The sequence below is a fragment of the Felis catus genome, chromosome E1 (genome assembly GCF_018350175.1).
Source record: "Felis catus isolate Fca126 chromosome E1, F.catus_Fca126_mat1.0, whole genome shotgun sequence".
Lineage (NCBI taxonomy): Eukaryota > Metazoa > Chordata > Mammalia > Carnivora > Felidae > Felis > Felis catus.
Genome location: NC_058381.1, coordinates 36,743,788 through 36,761,926, shown reverse-complemented (window position 1 = coordinate 36,761,926; position 18,139 = coordinate 36,743,788). Strand labels below are relative to the sequence as shown.

Genomic DNA, 18,139 nt, shown 5'->3' with positions numbered 1-18,139 from the left:
TCTATTTTCCACTCTTTTACCCTGCCTGTGATCTCAGTTACTATTATCTCCCATTTCCCTCCAGTCAGTGCCGATACCCAGGAATCCTCAGCATATTTTTAGAATTTGGAATGACATCAGGAGTGAATTCAGGGTTTGAGAAAAGGAAGCGGAACCAGTCACGAGTGTGGAATGAGAAGGATAAATTCAAATGCCCAAGTTCTCAATCACATAGACTTTTTTTTTATTTTAATATTTTTTGGGGGGTGCCTGGGTGGCTCAGTCGGTTAAGCGTCTGACCTCGGCTCAGGTCATGATCTCACAGTTTGTGAGTTCGAGCCCCGCGTCGGGCTCTGGGCTGACAGCTTAGAGCCTGGAGCCTGCTTTGAATTCTGTGTCTCCCTCTCTCTCTCTGCTCCTCCCCCGCTCATGCTCTGTCTCTCTCCTTCAAAAATAAATAAAACCATTTTAAAAATAAATAAGTAAATTAAATTTTTTTAAAAAAGATTTTTTTTGTTTTTAAGTAATCTCCCGACCTCACGCGGGGCTCGAACTCACAACCCTTAAATCAAGAGTTGCATGCTCCACTGACTGAGCCAGCCAGGCATCCCTCAATCGCAAACACTTTTAAAAGTTCCGGTCCTTGGGGCACGCCTAGGTGGCTCAGTCAGTTAAGCATCTGACTTCCGCTCAGGTCATGATCTCGAGGTTCGTGAGTTCAAGCCCTGCATTGGGCTCTGTGCTGGCAGCTCAGAGCCTGAAGCCCACTTCAGAGTCTGTCTCCCTCTCTCTCTGCCCCTCCCCCTCTCACGCTCTATCTCTGTCTCTCTCTCTCAAAAACATAAAAAAAAAAAAAGTCTCAGTCCTTGGGGCACCTCCTGGTTCAGCCAGTAGAGCATACGACTCTTGATCTTAAGGTCGCGAGTTCTAGCCCCATGTTGGAGGTAGAGATTACTAAAACGAAAACAAAAAGCTTCCGGTCCTGGAATGAGGTGGGGGTGGAAGGTGGGGTGGAAGGTGGAGAGAAGGTAACCAGGTAGTGGGGCCAGGTAAAAGCCCTGGAGTATAGCACTGGATGTCAGGTTGAAGGGCTGACAGTGGACATTAGAGGCACCGGTCCAGAGCCTCGGGAAGAACTCAGTACTGTCCCGATTTCCCTACATCTTATAGAAGGTCAATGCCTCCTGCCAGGACTCTCCCATTCACATGCAACTTGGAGCATTACATTTAGCACCCCGAGCATTACAGAGGCTTGTGACAGAGCTGAGTTATGCAGGCGGGCATTAAAAAAAGACAGCAGTGTGCTGACGTAGCTGAGTTGTTGGGAGGGGCCTGAGCGGGCACTTCAAGGACCAAGATCGTCTAAGCCACAGGGAAAATGGTGGAAAATTCACCTTCACCATTGCCAGAAAGAGTGACTAATGGCTTTGCTCTTTTTTTAAGCTCCCAATTTGACTTTAGTCTTGAATCTTGGCTAAACTCCTTAGGCTGTACCTCTTGGCCTCAACATTGGGCAGAGGCCTTGCCTGCCTACCTCCTCATTAGTCTAGTAATCAATTATGTACCCTTATTTGGAATAAACATGATGAGTCCTCTCCACTCAATTCCATTCATACAATCACAGATAACTATGCTAAAAAATCAACAGCAGAAGAAATTCCAAAAAGAGGCCATCCCAGCACTAAGAGACATTCCTACGAGTGAAACAAACCAAATGTTCTTCCTTGCAGCCCAAGAACTTTATGCCAAAAAAGAAATCGTATATAGACTAACCCCAAGCGCCTATCATAAGTTTTTGACGTAATAATTTTGACCATGATCATTTTGACTATCGATACCGGAACGTAAGAAAAAGTAAGTTGAACTTCTCTTAGATTAAGTTCCATTAATATTATAGATGTTCTCGAATGTAGTTATTAATGGACAGAATAAATAAAATCCTGCATTACCAGTAAAAAGGGAGAGAAAGAAAGCAGTGAACTGTTTAAGGGGAAGGATGAGTGGGAGCTCAGAACAAAAAGGGCTAGAGAAGGAGCTAGCTGGGAAGTCATAGGGTTAGTGACACATGAAGCCCTAAAATGTTGGAAAAAAACAGACATTTACAGATCAACTGTAGAGGAAAGTGCACTGGGCCAGGGCCAGAAAATGTATGTTTGAATTTCATCTTCAATGCAGACTTTAGACGTGTCATTTCCCACAATTTTTCCATCTGGAAAGTAAGAGGGTTAGACCAGAACTTAAAGTCCCTCCCAAGGTGGACATTCTAGAATTCCTGACTCCCCCAGTCAAAACCACCCTGTGCAAGTCTTTTTCTAGTCCTAGCTCCCCTCTGCGTGACTGAACCAGCCCGGCCCTCCCCACCGGGCATTTGTTTGCATGTCACGTCGCATTTGTGTTCTGGTGGGTAGAAGTCTCTGGTTTCTCCTTCAAGACACAAGCCTCTGAAAGACGAAACTGTCTGGAACTCCCAGCTCTTGGAGCCTCCGCTATAGTGCTTTGCTGGCCTAAGAGGCTCTGTGAGGTCCCCAGGCAGGGATGTCTGTCCTAGCACGTGGCCTCCTCTGTGTCCCCGAAGCCGCCCCTGCCCTGTCCCCAGGACCCAGGGCCCGGCTGGCCAAGAGCAGAGCATGTCGGGAGCCCTCCACAACTGCACATTAATCCTCCTGGAGTTGGAGGCCCCAGCACCCCAAGGAGCTGATGTTTCTTGATGGGGAGCCTGGCTGCATTGAGTAGGCGAAAAGCTGTCTTCGCAGTGGAGTGAATTCCCTCAGACCCAAAGCAGCTGCTCCTCAAAGTCTCCAAAAACACAAAGTCCTCATGAATAAATATTAGGGGACGAAATGAGGTTTCCCAAGAACAAAAGCAGAGTTGAAGAAGTTACTGAAAGAAGCTGGGATCTTTCATCTCACAAAATATGTCGCTTACGTGTCGCCCCAGACTCTCCTTGCCAACCCCCCTCCCGTTCCACTGATCTGGAGCCACATCCTGCTTCTCCCTCACATGGAAACAGGCAGCACCTAGGAGATCATCTGCTCAGACTTTCCTTCAGAGGAAAAGAGAAACCGCAAACAGCTGCCCCATGAGCCGTCCTGCCAAATTCCAGCTCAGACCGGGGGATCTCGATGACCTCATCGGTATCCGAGCTGGAACTCACTTCTCCGGGGACAGGGGGGCTGCCAGCACCCGCGCAGAGTCCCTGGCAGAAGAAGAGGCGTCATGGTGGGTTCACGTCTGTGCCACACTGGGAGAGGTGGGCCAAGATCTGCACCCAAGGACTGAGCCCTGGGCCAGGCCCTGCTTTGCCAGTTGGCAGCTTGGGGTGAATCCCTCCACCCCACCATGTCTGCCCTGCTCCTTCCAATCAAAAGAGAGCCCAAGTTAGAGCCTCAGTCTCTCTCATCTGGATGCCAACAGAAATGCAAATACCCTTGGGAGAAAATGTGTCTCTGCACTGATGGATTTATCAGAGCCTGTCCAGAACAGTTTTGCTGAAACAGAAGGTGTGAGAGAGAAGGAGGACCAATAGAGTCAAGGGGTCCAAAGGTTCAAATCTCCTGCAAGGCCAAGGCCAGAGGAGGAGCCTTAGAACTCATGTTAGAACAAACCCTTCATGCCGCAGCTGGGGAAACCAAGGCCCAGAGAAGGAGACCATCTTTCCCGGCGTCTCATGGCAAGTCAATAGCAGAAGCTAGGTCTCCAGGCTCCAGACTCAGCCCTGCGTCAGCTGCAGACAAGGAGAGCCCAAGGCCTGAAAGCCACACCTCGCCTGCTTCCCGGGTTTGCCAGCTGACCCCTCCCACAACTCTGCCTCCGGAATACTTGGTTCCCCCCAGAGTGACCTCTGCTCTCAGTCCTGAGCCCCCGCAAAGCAGCATGAGCCGGCAGAAAGGGGTTGGGTGAAAAGGAAGACTGGGGAATGGAAGAAAGACCTAGGGAGTCTGCATCTTTAACTGCATCAGACTCTAATTGTTGTTAAATCTTGGCGTGCCTCAGTCGGTGAAGCGTCCGACTTCGGCTCAGGTCATGATCTCACGGTCCATGAGTTCAAGACCCGCGTCAGGCTCTGTGCTGACAGTGGGGAGCCTGGAGCCTGCTTCAGATTCTGTGTCTCCCTCTCTCTCTTTCCCTCCCGCCTCCGCGCCCCGTGCTCTCTCTCTCTCTCTTTCTCAAAACTGAATAAACATTAAAAAAGAATTAAAAAAAAAAAAAGATCTTAAATCTTGACTCGGAGTGGGGCTCATGGCTAGTACTTGTCTTTCTGGCCCCAGATGCGCCCTCCAGAATAGTAAAGCTGTTATCTTTGAATGCAAAGATCGACATGCTAATAAATTATTCCTCGTCTGGACTCTTCGAGTGACGCACTCCTTTCCCTCCTACCTGATAGTTGTTTTTGCAGTGGAAAAGAGTGGGACCTTAGAATCAGACCTAGGGTATATCGGTTAAACTTCAAAAATTATTTTTAACTGCGGTAAAATGTGCATAACAAAATTCACCGTCTTCATCATTTTTAAGGGTGCAGGTCAGTACATTCACGTTGCTGTGCAGCCAATCTCCGGGACTCTTGTCACCTCGAAAAACCGAAACTCTATACCCATGAAACCACCGACCCCCCACTCTGCCCTCCCCCCAACCCCCGGCAGCCATCATTCCACTTCCGTCTCTTATGAACTCGATGACTTTGGGTATCTCACATAAGGGCAACCGCACAGAATTGGTCTTTTTGTGACTGGCTTATTTCACTTAGCATCATGTCCTTAAGGTTCATCGGAGTTGTAGCACGGGAAATGCAGAATTTCCTTTTTAAGGCTGAGTGAGACTCCGTGGATGCACACACCACATTTTGTTTATTCACTTGATCTGTTGATGTGCACCTAAGTTGCCTGCACCTTTAATAATGCTGCCGTGCGCAAGGGCGTGCTTTTCAGTTCTCTTGCGTATATACCCATAAGTGGAATTGCTGCTTCACAGGGTAATTCTATTTTACATTTTTCTATTTTAAATTTAACTGCTATCTGATTGGCTTAAACTTTTGGGGCCTTTAGTTTGAGTATTGCAAAAACCACGTACGTAAAGCTCTTGGCTTGAGGCTCGGTACATGGTAGGAATTTAAGAAATGGTTGCCCCCCCCAACCATGAACTCTTGAGAAAAGGGCTGTGTTTTGTTTCTGTCCCCTAAGCATGTAGCATGGTGCCACACATATACAGCAGGTGTTCAATATACGACTGTAAGCGAATGAATGAATAATGAATAGAATAATTTCTATACATTGTAAGCACCCAATAAATGTTGGTGGAATGAATGAATGCATGTAATATTTCCTATAAAAAACCCTCCTCCGTCTGCAGCCTACTACGTGAGAAAAGGAATCCGCTCACGTCTCTAAAGTTCCTGGCAGAACAATGGAGAATCAGGTATCTGGCCGACTGCCGCTCATGCCAATGCTGACGAGAGCTCCCGCTTTCTGGGGCCCCTCCTTTTCCTTCACCCTTGGCAAGGGAATTCCATTGTGCAAGGTAGGTAAAGGTGGGGGCGCCTGGGTGGCTCAGTCGGTTAAGCGGCCAACTTCGGCCCAGGCCATGATCTCACGGTTTGTGAGTTCGAGCGCCGCGTCGGGGTCTGTGTTGACAGCTCGGAGCCTGGAGCCTGCTTCAGATTCTGTGTCTCTCCATCTCTCAGCCCCTCCCCTGCTCATGCTCTGTGTCTCTCTGTCTCTCAATAATAAATAAACGTTAAAAAAAATTAAAAAAAAAAAAAAGGAGGTAAGATGGATCTGCGTGTGAAAATACGCAGAGCATTTCCAGGCTGCCCTGGGTTTGCCATGGTTTCTCTCTTCCTACCATACTCATACAACACATGCCATGAGCTCCGAGGTGGATTGCAAAACGGAGCCATCCAGTTCCAATGCTGTTGGCCCATGCAACGCAGATGTTTTTGTTTTTTTTTTAAGATTTCATTTTTAAGTAATCTCGACACCCCACGCGGGGCTCGCACTCACAACCCTGAGATCAAGAGTCACATACTCCACCGACCGAGCCAGCCGGGCGCCCCGCAACTCCGAGAATTTCAATCACCCGGCCCGAGTCCCACAGCAATGACCAGGCCTCACCTCTCAGCAGCCTCCCCACTCTGGTCAAGCTCCCTCCTTGACCCAGGAGGCTTATCTGCTCTTATGTTGGAGCCCAGGCCCTTTTTCCTCCCCCCCAGTTTGGCTTCCACTTTTCTAAGCACTTCCCCCAATGCATCCAATGTAACTAACTACTCAGCTCCCTAGAACCTATTTATACTGCCTTCCTTCTGAAACGTCCTTTCCGTTCCCAAGTATATTGGTCAAAACTTGCCCACAGTGGTGACCGGAAACAGGACCAAAGGAAGGGAAACTCCCTTGCAGGTGCATAGATTGAGGACTCATTTAGGGCCTCCACCCATAGGACCTGGCATACAGTAGGAGCCTAATAAATATCTGTTAAATGGATAAATATTGGTGTAATATATCATATTCCTATATGATTTTTTAGACTGTAAATTCCCCAAGTATGGGTTTAAGAACTAGGTCTCTCCTCTCAGGAGGTCTCCTGACCCAGAGGTACTACCTATCTAACATACGTGAGGCTTCTGAGAGCAAATTCTTGCCACTTCTCCACGCTCCGTGAACCCCGAAACTTCACCAAACACCTTGCTAAATGATGACTTGGACCAGGGTTCCTCGGCCTTCATATTATTGACATTCTGGGCCAGAGAATTCTTTGATGTAGGGGGCCATCCAGTACCTCGTCATCCCGGCCTCTACCCGCTAGATGCCAGTAGCGACCCCCCTCCCCAACGTGACAACCGAAAACCCTCCAAACAATATCAAAGATCTCCTGTGTTTGGGTGGGGGCGGGCCACAAAATCATTCCCACTCGAGAACCGCCAACCTAGACGGAGGCAGAAAGAGAAGCAGTCGCTCTACGTTTTATTGCCTGCTGGGAACAGAAAGTATTTTTCTGGTAGAGGGAAAGTTGCATATTTATTCGATTAAGAACTGATGAGTAACGTACTTCCAGCCCCAGGGGGTTTCTCAGCATTGAAACGGCGGGCCCTCCAGGTGAGATAATTTCTGCCCGGGACAAAATTTCCATGTCAGGTCATTGGGGTACAGAATGGAATGACAGGAGAAGGAAGTGGAGAAGTATGAGGACGTGCCCCAGAAGTTACTAGAAATGACAATTAAGTACTTATACTCCTCAGCTAGGACCAGCCAGGGCTCCAAACCTGGGGTCAAATACATAAGGGCCTGCTCCAGTTGGATCCTACCTGCTTGCAGAAACTGGCGCCCAGAGAGACTGAATGACTTTTCAGATATTGCACAGCACATGAGAGGGAAAAAAAAAAAAAAATCAGGGCTTGAACTCCTTTTGAAGTTAAGACATCTGAAAGTCAAGGGGATGGGGTACACCCTTGGCCGCCCAGGACCTGTTCTCTCGTCTGCCCTAATCTGATTCTGGAAACACAGGCTAGACCAGGACGAGAGGGAAGAAGCGTCTACTGGTGATCTCTGCTGGGGGGGTGGGGGGGGGGTGGGGACCGGACAGTTCACAACACCAGGCCGTTTCCCAGGATGCTCTGGGTTGCTGGCTTCTGAGCCCACTATCTCACTTTCTTGTTGCTGCATGGAGATAAGCTATCGGCTTCTGCACAGGATCAACTGAGGAAGTCAGGAGGGAAGGGAGGCCTTGGCCGCTGGCAGGAAAAGGCTGGCAAAAAAAAGAAAAAAACAAAAAAAAAGCAAAGCAAAGTATCCTGGGGACAAAACTGCTGACTGGGCTAAGAAGGAGGGAAGAAGAGGCAGAGTTGAAGCCAAGGGGGAAAATGGGAGAGGGAAAGGAGAGAAAGGCAGAGAGACCCACAAAAACTAAAATGACTCAGCAAAACAGAACGTCAGGAGAGAGTTTTTCTCCTCTTTCTATTAAAATTTTCTCGGGGCGCCCAGGTGGCTCGGTTAGTTAAGCGTCCAACTCTTGGTTTGGGCTCAGGTCATGATCTCATGGCTCGTGAGTTCGAGCCCTGCATCGGGCTCCACACTGAAAGCACAGAGCCTGCTTGGGATTCTCTCTCTCTCTCTGCCCCTCCCCTGCTCGCTGTCTCTGTCTCTCTCAAAATAAATAAACTAAAAAAAAATTTTTTTAAAGATTTAAAACCAGGTTGCCTGAGTGGCTCAGTCAGTTAAGCATCCGACTTCAGCTCAGGTCATGATCTCGAAGTTGGTGAGTTAGAGCCCCGCGTCGGGCCCTGGGCTGACGGCTCAGAGCCTGGAGCCTGTTTCGGATTCTGTGTCTCCCTCTCCCTCTGCTCCTCCCCTGCTTGTGCTCTGTCTTCTCTGTCTCTCAAAAGTAAATGTTAAAAAAAAAAAAAGATTTAAAACTGTGTTTTCTCATCAGTTTGTAGTGTGCCCTTTTAAAATGTGCTTTCTTGGGGCGCCTGGGTGGCGCAGTCGGTTAAGCGTCCGACTTCAGCCAGGTCACGATCTCGCGGTCCGTGAGTTCGAGCCCCGCGTTGGGCTCTGGGCTGATGGCTCGGAGCCTGGAGCCTGTTTCCGATTCTGTGTCTCCCTCTCTCTCTGCCCCTCCCCCGTTCATGCTCTGTCTCTCTCTGTCTCAAAAATAAATAAACGTTAAAAATAAAAAATAAATAAATAAATAAAATGTGCTTTCCTGCTGCCTTGCCTTCAAAGAGTTAATGCAAAGCAAATATTCCTAAAACTCATTTGTGATCCCATAGAGAATCAAGCCTTTAAGAGTGATTTACTGTGTGACTTCAGGAAACTCATTCAACTATTCTGAGGCTTTATGCTCCCCTCTTATTAAAAAAAAGAAAAAGAAAAAGAAAAAAGAATGCAGAGATTACCCCAGCCAGCTATAAGGAGAGGCCTCATGGTCTAACTCACTAGAAGTGCTAAAGAGCTGTTCTTTCATCTGGAACTACCTAGGGAGAGATTTTCTTACCAGGAGCTTTTACATCCTCATTCATTTGAATTGGCGCTCTGGGAGCCAGGCTGGGAACAGGTATTTTTATCTTACTCTAATGGATAAGCAGTGGTATAACCAGTAAAAAAAAAAAAAAAAAAAAAAAAAAAAATGGATCTCTCCTTTGCTACACTCCTCCGAATACTACGGAAAAGCCCCAGACTTTCTCCTTCGAGCAGGATTCCAAGACTTGGCTGAGCAGACTGGATTTGGGGGAAGGGGATCCTGCTCTTTGGAGAGGAGAGGTACCCACGGACTGGCAGAGAGACTGCTGTTAGCATCAAAAAGCTTGAATCAGGAGCCTCTCTCTTCAAGCCAGCTGCCTAAGCCTCTCGCAGTTACACGGGTCCTCGGTATGGACTGCCGTGACTCAGTTTCAGTGTTGGAACTAACACAGGCGACTACAGTCCGTAACGCTCTGATAGAACAAGTCGCAGCTGGGCTGGGAAGCAAGGTTAGGGTTAAAACTTCCCAGGTCTGTGCTCTTATCGAGAAAGAAGAGTTACTTCCTCTTCGCATTCTGTCTTCCATGCTTGCTCTCCTCTTGACTTTCCTCCAGGCCCCTTCTCCTTTCCCATCCAACTATAGGCGGCAGCCCTTTATTTATCCTCTTTTCCAAAGCCCTCATCCTCCAGGGGGCCTACTCAGATTACACCTGCCCTTGAGGAATCCTTCCTTTACTTTGTTATTAGATCCCCAAATTTGTCTCTGAGAACAAGACCCTGCACACACAGAAAGACAGCAGTAAATTAGGGGTGAGTTATATGTCTAGTGTAATGTGCGTGCTCGTGTGTAAGTTAATACCACATGGATGAAATCTACAGCTGCCCCTGGTGATGCACTGCCTTGGGCTCTGAAATTCCCATTTTTATTTTATTTTATTCTATTTTTTATTTTTAAGTATTTTTTTAATGTTTATTTAGTTTTGAGAGAGAGAGAGAGAGAGAGAGACAGAGCGTGAGAGGGGGAGGGGCAGAAAGCGAGGGAGACACAGAATCTGAAGCAGGCTCCAGGCTCTGAGCTCTCAGCACAGAGCCCGATGCAGGGCCTGAACCCACAAACCTGACCTGATCATGACCTGATCATGACCTGAGTCGAAGTCACATGCTTAACCGACTGAGCTACCCAGGTGCCCCCGAAATTCCCATTTTTAGAGAACTGGTTTCTGAAGAGTGGAAGGGACTATGAGTCCCCTTGGTTGTTATTCCTTTTCTAGGTCAAACACGGCCCTGGCCCTAAGCCCCACCTCCCAGGACAAAGACCAAGCTGGAGAAGGTACCCCAATGGATAAGGACTTCATCCAGAACCATCCTGTGATATCACTGTTCTGGTTGCTTTTGAAGTATCTGCCTCTCTGCTTTGAAGTCCAAGGCAGGAGAGTCTCCAAAGGCAGGAGGACTCCCACATGCAAAAGAGGAAGGGAAGTTCCAAGTTCAAATCCAGGAACAGAAATGGAGAGGAAGAATCATCAAGCAAAAGGAGCCTTTCCCTCCCTTGTGGAAGGACACAAAATCACCAGGGCAGGAAAAGAATTTTCTCCTTTCTCTACCTACCTGAAACCCAAGACCCCTCCCCTTCTGCCTCTCCTGACCTGGTCGACCAGAGAATGTTCCCGTGACCTTGCAGGAGTCCCCTGAGCCAGGCTGAATCAAGGTGACTACAAACCGAGGAAGCTCCCAGGCCAGGGAAAGCGTGGGAACATCCTGGCCAGGGGTCCTCTCGGGCTCCTGCAGCCGCCGGATGGGTGCAGCAGGTGCGGGTACCCGGCGGGGACGAACGGTGCCTCTGCTCTTGGCAAATTCTTTGCAGGGGTGTGCGCTGGTGGGAGCACGAGTGAGCCTGAGAAGGAGAGAGAAGCGGGAGGGAGGATGAGACGGGGCGCCTGGGAGAGGCAGGCCGCTAGGGTGCAGCTGTGTGCTGACCGGGCGCCGGGACCAGGGCGGAGCTGGGCAGGACAGGGGCTGGCAGCAGCCGAGGCGAGGCCGTTTGGGTGTTGTGTTTCCACTGTAACTATAATTAGGCAGATTCTGTGTTTATTTAGGCTGAGAGCTCTAAGATAAATGACAGCTTCGAAGATGCTTTTCAGCACTTCATAAATCACCCACCGGCCCAGGCAGTTGGCTTCTGCCACGTCTGGGGTCGTCCTCGCGCTCTGCCCCCAGCCCCACCCTCGGGGACGAGGGCACACCCGGGGACGACCCCCGCGCTCCCGGCGCGACGGGCAAACGGTGCCCGTCCCTCCCAGAGCTCGCCGCCGCCTCCTGAGGTGGTCCCCGCGGCCGCGCGGGGCTCCGGTTGACAGGCAGGCTTGCCCTCCTCCGGGAGAATATGGTCTCTAATCGGCTCTAATTCAGGCTCTCTTCCCTGTGCCTGGCTGACACATCTGGAGATTTACAAGAGACATTTGAGAAGTATTTATAGCACAGGGGACTTCTCTTCCCCCTCCTATGACTGTCTGAGCCTCTCTTGGGGGCTCAGGGTGGAAGCTTCCTCGTCCTTTCCCATGGGAGAGCACATTCCTGCAGAGGGGTTGCGGACCGCAGGCCCTTTCCCAGTGGGACCTCGGAACTCCCTGGCCATGAGGAAGGGCGAAGAGCTGGATGGTGGTGACCCACCCTGTCTAGCCAGGCCTGGGTCAGGTCAGTCCCCTTAGCAGGAAGAGGGAGCAGGATGTGGGGAGTCGAACACCGGGCCTATCGAGCTTGGACGAGCTGCATGCAAGTGGCCCGTGGAGGTGATAAACCCAACGGAGACCGTGAACATGGTCTGGACCAGACACCTTCCCGTGCAGGGGTTTCGAACCAAAAACGCACACTGCAGAGCCTCCGGTCAGATCTCAGGGCCAGTGACGCGGACTCTTCTCCCAGCCCAGTTTAGGAGCATGGATTTGGAAACATTGGCCTTGGTTTAAAAAAAAAAAAAAAAAAAAGCAGACCAACGTGCAGTAGGCAATAAACCACAATAATCTGATGAGACCCATGCTATCAGGCGTAGCTCAGTCATGGTCTGGGAGGTCCAACCAAACCCGCAAGGAGAGTAAAGGGATTCCCGGCTCCAGACGTCAAGGTACTGCTGAAGGAAGGAGGGGTGTCATACCAGCCGCTGCCCAGTCCCCCCAGCACAGTCTTCTCCCCAGGAGGGGTCTGCATTACACCAGCCAACGAAGCCATCTTCCCATGCGGGGCACTGCACCGCCAGGAAGCCAAGCAAAGAGAGCGGATGGACTGGATCCTGTGCCCAACTCGGGGGCTCTGTCTGAGTAGACGTGCTGAGCAATCGTGGAACCCTCTGATCTCTACCAGAATTGCGTTCCTCTGTTTATTTATTTGGTATCGATTAGGCACCGTCTCTGAGCCAGGCCCTGGGCTAGGTGCTGGGCATGAAAAGATGAAGACGCAACCCTTTCACTCCTAGTCCAAGCGGGATTTGAAGTAGGGCCCATGCCCAACGTGGGGCTTGAACTCACAACCCTGAGGTGCTTGACTGACCGAGCCAGCCAGGTGCCCCACGTCCAGATTCCAATTCTGCCACTTACTAACTGTATGATCTGGGGCAAGTTCTTTAACTTCCCCGTGCCTCTTCTATCAAATGGACACAATAATAATAATAACTATGATGACTATTATCGGGCTTACCTCATGGGGTTGGAGCGAAGATTGAAAGAACGCATATCGAAGTGCCTGGAACGTAGTAAGCGGTCAATAAATGTTAGCAAGGGGGAGGGAGGGAGAGAGAGAGAGACAGAGAGAGACACAGCGCGAAGGAGTAAGATGGAGAGACACTGAGAGACTTCCTGTTCCACCAGGAAGGAAATCTGAGAAAGTGCTCAGGTCCCCTGAGTAAGAGGGAAGCAACTTTTGCTCAGCCACTGCTATCTCCTCCGTACTTTCTAAGCATCTTCTCGTGACTTGGGAGGTTTGGGTTCTTGTCTCAGTTCTTCCACAGCTGCTGATATGTTCTTGGTCTCTGAGCTTCAACTCGGCCTTGGTAAAAAAGCAGCAGGTGACTTTCCTTCCACAATCTTCCCTTCTAACATTTTATTTTATTTTTATTTTTTACATGTTTATTTACCTTTGAGAAAGTGTGTGTGTGTGTGTGTGTGTGTGTGTAAGAGGGGTGGGGGGGGCGGAGAGGCAGAGAGAGAGGGAAACACAGAATCTGAAGTAGGCTCCAGGCTCCGTGCTGTCAGCACAGAGCCCCGACGTGGGGCTTGAAACAGCAAGATCATGACCTGAGCCAAAGTCAGACGCTGAACTGACTGAGCCACCCAGGCATCCCTACTTTTTTTTTTTTAATTTTTTTAATGTTTTTACTTATTTTTGAGACAGAGAGAGACAGAGCATGAGCAGGGGAGGGGCAGAGAGAGAGGGAGACAGAATCTGAAGAAGGCTCCAGGCTCTGAGCTGTCAGCATGGAGCCCGACGCGGGGCTTGAACTCACGGACTGTGAGATCATGACCTGAGCTGAAGTCGGGCGCCCAACCGACTGAGCCACCCAGGCGCCCCATGAAGTTTATGTTGTTTATTTTGAGGGAGACAGAGAGTGAGCGGGGGAGGGGCAGAAAGAGAGAGAATCCCAAGCAGGTTCTGTGCTGTCAGCAAGGAGCCTGACACAGGGCTCTATCTCATGAGCTGCAAACTCATGGTCAGAGTTGAAGGCTTAAACCAACTGGCCACCCAGGCGCTCCACTTCTGACGTTTTACGGTTCTGTTCAAGAACGCACACAAAAACGAACATGAACGTATACACAGGTAATTTTGCAAATCAATGGGAAGAGTGTGTTGTTGCGAGAGTTTCCAATCAATGCTCTATCACTGATAAATGTCCTTTGTGGCACTCAAAATGATGATAAATTATCAGCCGTCCTCAGTCCTGACAAACATCTTTGTGACGTTATCAACAGCATAGCAACCACACTGAGGCTGTAGCAATGCCAAGGTTGAAAAGGTCAAATGTCCAAACCCAGGACCATTTTGGAAGTTTACCCCGGGTCCAGGCTACTCGGAAGAACTCAGACCTGCTGTTTTTCTGAGACCTGATCGCTCTGATTGATTCATCATTATCCTTTCCACTGCCCTGTTCATCCAATTTAATGAACGCTGCTGAATATCTCCCATGTGCTAGAAAACTTGGCTTAGGCTAAAAACAAATATGACAGGGTGCCTGGGTGGCGCAGTGGGTTAGGCGTCAGACTCGAGTTCGGCTTAGGTCATGATCTCACGGTTCCTGAGTTCGAGCCCCGTGTCGGGCTCCACGCTGGTGGGGCAGAGCCTGACTGGGATTTTCTCGCTCTCCCTCTCTCTCTGCCCCTCCCTCTGCACAAAATAAATAAAGTTAAAAAAATATATATATATATGACTCCTTCCCTTAAGACATTCATTGTCTTTTACGTGAAAATACAGGCAAACATAGCAAATAAAGGCAATGAAATGCTGTTCAATGTGGTGACAGAAGTCTGAATGGAGGCCACTGGGGGTACAAGGAGGAAGTGGTCAGCCTATACAGCGTTCTACACGTTAATGCTTGTTGGATGAGTGAATCAACCAGCAAATAGCCTGGGGTAGGAGATTTCATTGAGGGGCGGTAGGGAGGGAAGAGCAGGAAGGAAAAGAAATCTACCTCCCCGCCAGCTGTGCTATGAAACAAACCAACCAACTCAGTTAAAGGAAGTAGGAAGGGGGCTACGCATCTCTGAGAACAACCACTTGAAGCCGGAAATAGACATAGCCTGAAGCTAGTGCTGTCTTTCTTTCTGCTCCAACTCTTCCAGAATCCCAAGGCAGCAGATTTCCTGGCCAAAACAAGTTGAGCAGGGTTGGGGCAAAGGGAGGGCTTTCTTCCCCCCACACCAGAAGAGCTGAATCCCAGCCCTACCCACTGTTATGTGGAAGCCAAGTAGTCATTTTGCTGACAAAGGAGTTGGATGAGGAGGAACCAGCCTCTCTAATGTTCAGATGATCAAAGGCCACATTGCATCTTGTTGCATCTGGGGCTCACTCTGTAGCTTAGAATCCGACGCGTACAAAGGAAGACAGAGTTACGGGTTTATCTGTCTTATGGCTCGCAGATTTCACCAGACACCAAGAGGGCTGGATGAGAACATGTGGGTTAAGCAGCACAACCAGCCCTACCCAGGTGGAAGAACCCCCAAGTACGTGTCCTGCTCAGAGAGGGTGAGGATTGACAGCTTCCTTGTAAAAGACAACATATTCCTTTCATGTATGTTTTGGTGTAAGATACTAAAATGCACGGAGAAGTGTTATAGCTGTCAAATTTACTAATGGGATCTGTCTTTATAGCCCAGATCTTCAGAAAACTTCTTACAGGATAACAATTCAGCCCTCCTTGGAGCTTCGCTTCATTTCTGCTCTCCTGGGGAAGCAAGCAAAAAAAAAAAAAAAAAAAAAAGAAAAAAAGAAAAACCTAGGCATTTCCTACTCAGCCCTGTGTCATTAGCTGCGCTGAAATCCTCTGTCTGGTTAACTTTAGGTTTTTCCCATTGTCAACAATCTCGGAGGAAGCCTCAAACTTCAGCCAACTTTTACAGGCAGATCGCAGTTCCTGTCACCCAGTAATATCTTTCTGCTGACCCCTGGCTTCAAACTTGGCTCAGTCGATGCTCTTGACTTTTCCCACACTCGATGCTTCCAGTCAAAGAAAATGCGGCAAAGCCTGTTTTCCAGTGTAAGCATGTAAATTCCACACTCATCAACTCCAGGCATTTGCAGCTCCTGGCTTGGTCCCTACTCAGGAGGCAGACACAGACAATGGAATTTGTTTTTAAGATCTGCCTTTTGGGTTAAGAAGGTGGTGCCCCTAATTCTTGTCAAGAGGCCCTGTAATTTGAATGTTTCTCTAGGACGAGAGAGAGGAGCCACAAAGACCCACAACACTCCTTCACCAATGCACCTTGGTAATCAGCAGCTGCAAGCTCTTGCTAATGCTAGGTAATTCTATTTGGCTCAACAAACATTTGTGGAGTGCCTACTAAATGCCAGGCACTGTGACAGGTGCTGGCAATTATTGCTAACAGCCTGCACTTGTGAAGCAGTTGGCCAGGGTTAGAGATGCTGTTAGATGGCTGCGGGATAGAGGACAGAAGGGACGACCGAGCTCATCAGCACAACGCTCCCTCCTTCAGAGAGCATCTTACGCGTGAGAAAAACAGACGCACAAAGGGGTCGAGTCTCACGATAACTCATTTGCATTGCATCAACCGCTCGTCTGTCCTTCAGAATCATGGCGTAGTAGACAGAGCCAGGGATCTAGAGTCAAAAGATCTGGGTTCAAATTCCAATTCCTCCGTGTAGTTGTGTGAGCGGGGGCAAGTAACGTCACCTCCGGGTCTCAGTTTCCACTGATAAAATGAAAATAATAATACCCACCCTGCCCACCTCACAGGTAGAAGAGAAAATCAGATGAGATAATGTAATATGAACCAGCACCTCTCAAACTTTAATGTGCATATGGATCATCTGGGGGTGCTGTTAAATTGCAGACCCTGAGTCAGATGTAGGTTGGTCTGAGAACCTACACTTCTCACCAGCTCCCCGGTGGTGCTGCAGACCCTGGTCCATGGATCACGCTTCGAGTTGAAGGCTATGGACTGTTTACTAGTCAAATGAAAGGGATGGCGATACCAATGAGCATCGCCATCTAAGTAAACATCCGGAACTCATTCAGAATTCAGTAGAGTCTTGCTAAGTGATTGGCGATGTATGAGCAGCCACGTTTGGGGCAATGGAAGAAACTTATAGCAGGGCGCCTGGGTGGCTCAGTGAGTTAAGTGGTCCAACTCTTGATCTCAGCTCAGGTCTTGATCTCGGGGTCATGAGTTCAAGCCCTGTGTGGGGCTCCACGCTCCCCTGCTCCCCACAAAAAGAAAGAAACTTATGGTATGTCTTTGCTTTCTTAGGTGAACCATTAGAGAATAATACCAATCCATCCAAACTCTGCAGCTAGGTGAGAAGAAAAGAGAGAGAGAGAGAGAGAGAGAGAGAGAGAAATCTCCTATCTCTTTCAGTTAAAAACATTTACCCTGGATGTAAAACATTGAGATTCAAATCAGAAGGTCCTTGATCCTGCCAGATCATAACCTGTACGTTGTCACTATCTCCTGCCAAATTACTATGGAATCTTAAAAGCTGTTGGAACAGATATGCTTGAGGTTAGGCACCTCATGTCATCCCCAGTCCTGACTGGGCGTGGGCCTTATCCTAGTGTTTAAAGACCTTCCTGGGGTCATTTCAGCCTGCTTCTGAGCACTGACATTAGCCCAGATGAGAAACACATACCTGTTTTTCAAATACCTTCAGAAGAAGCTTCTTCATTTTCCTAATAAGAATGACGATTCACTCACACCCTCGGGAATATTAAGTGTTAGTTAACATGTGTGTATCTCTTACAAGCTCATAGCGTAGTCTTAGCAGTATGCAACTGAGAAGAAAGAAGCTTGAATCTGCTCGTCCTACTTACCTACAAAGAGATGACCCATTTCTCAGAATGTTCATGACCAGGTCTCCAAGGGCCAAACCAAAGCATCGGGTTGAGGGAATTACTGAGATAAATAGGAGGGGAGATATTATAATGAAATATTCTTGGTGGGAGGCAGGAGTCCCAGATTTTAGTCTTATCTTTACAACTGCTCTGCTGATCTGGGATGGGGCTTCCGACCCCTCTAAACAGAATTGACCCATTTGTAATGTGCAAAGGAGATATGAAGGGAAAAAAGAGTAGTAAAAAGCAAGAAAGCAGAACACAGAAATTTATTTTCACACAATTCCGGAGGCTAGAAGTCCAAGATCAAGGTGTTGGCAGGGTTAATTTCTTCTGAGGTCTTTCTCTCCTCGGCTTGTAGATGGCCATCATTTTGCGTCTGCACATGGTCTCCCCCCACCCCCCACCCGGACCATGTCTGTGTCCTAATCTCCTCTTTCATATAAGAACACTAGCCGTATTGGATTAGGACTCACGGTAACGGCCTCAGTTTACCTTAGTCACGTCTTTAGAGAACATGTCCACATGGGTGCCTGACTGGCCCAGTCGGTAGAGTATGCGACTCTGGATCTGGGGGTCCTGAGGTCAAGCCCCACATTGGGGGTGGAGGTTTCTTAAATTAAAAAAAAGAAAAGAACGTATCTGCAGATACACACTCCGA

The 18,139-nt window shown here is 48.8% G+C and overlaps 1 pseudogene; it reads left to right on the top strand.

Moving 5' to 3' along the window:
• Positions 1-1,322: 1,322 nt before the first annotated feature.
• On the top strand, positions 1,323-1,783 carry LOC123381837 (annotated as a pseudogene).
• The last annotated feature ends 16,356 nt before the right edge of the window (positions 1,784-18,139 follow it).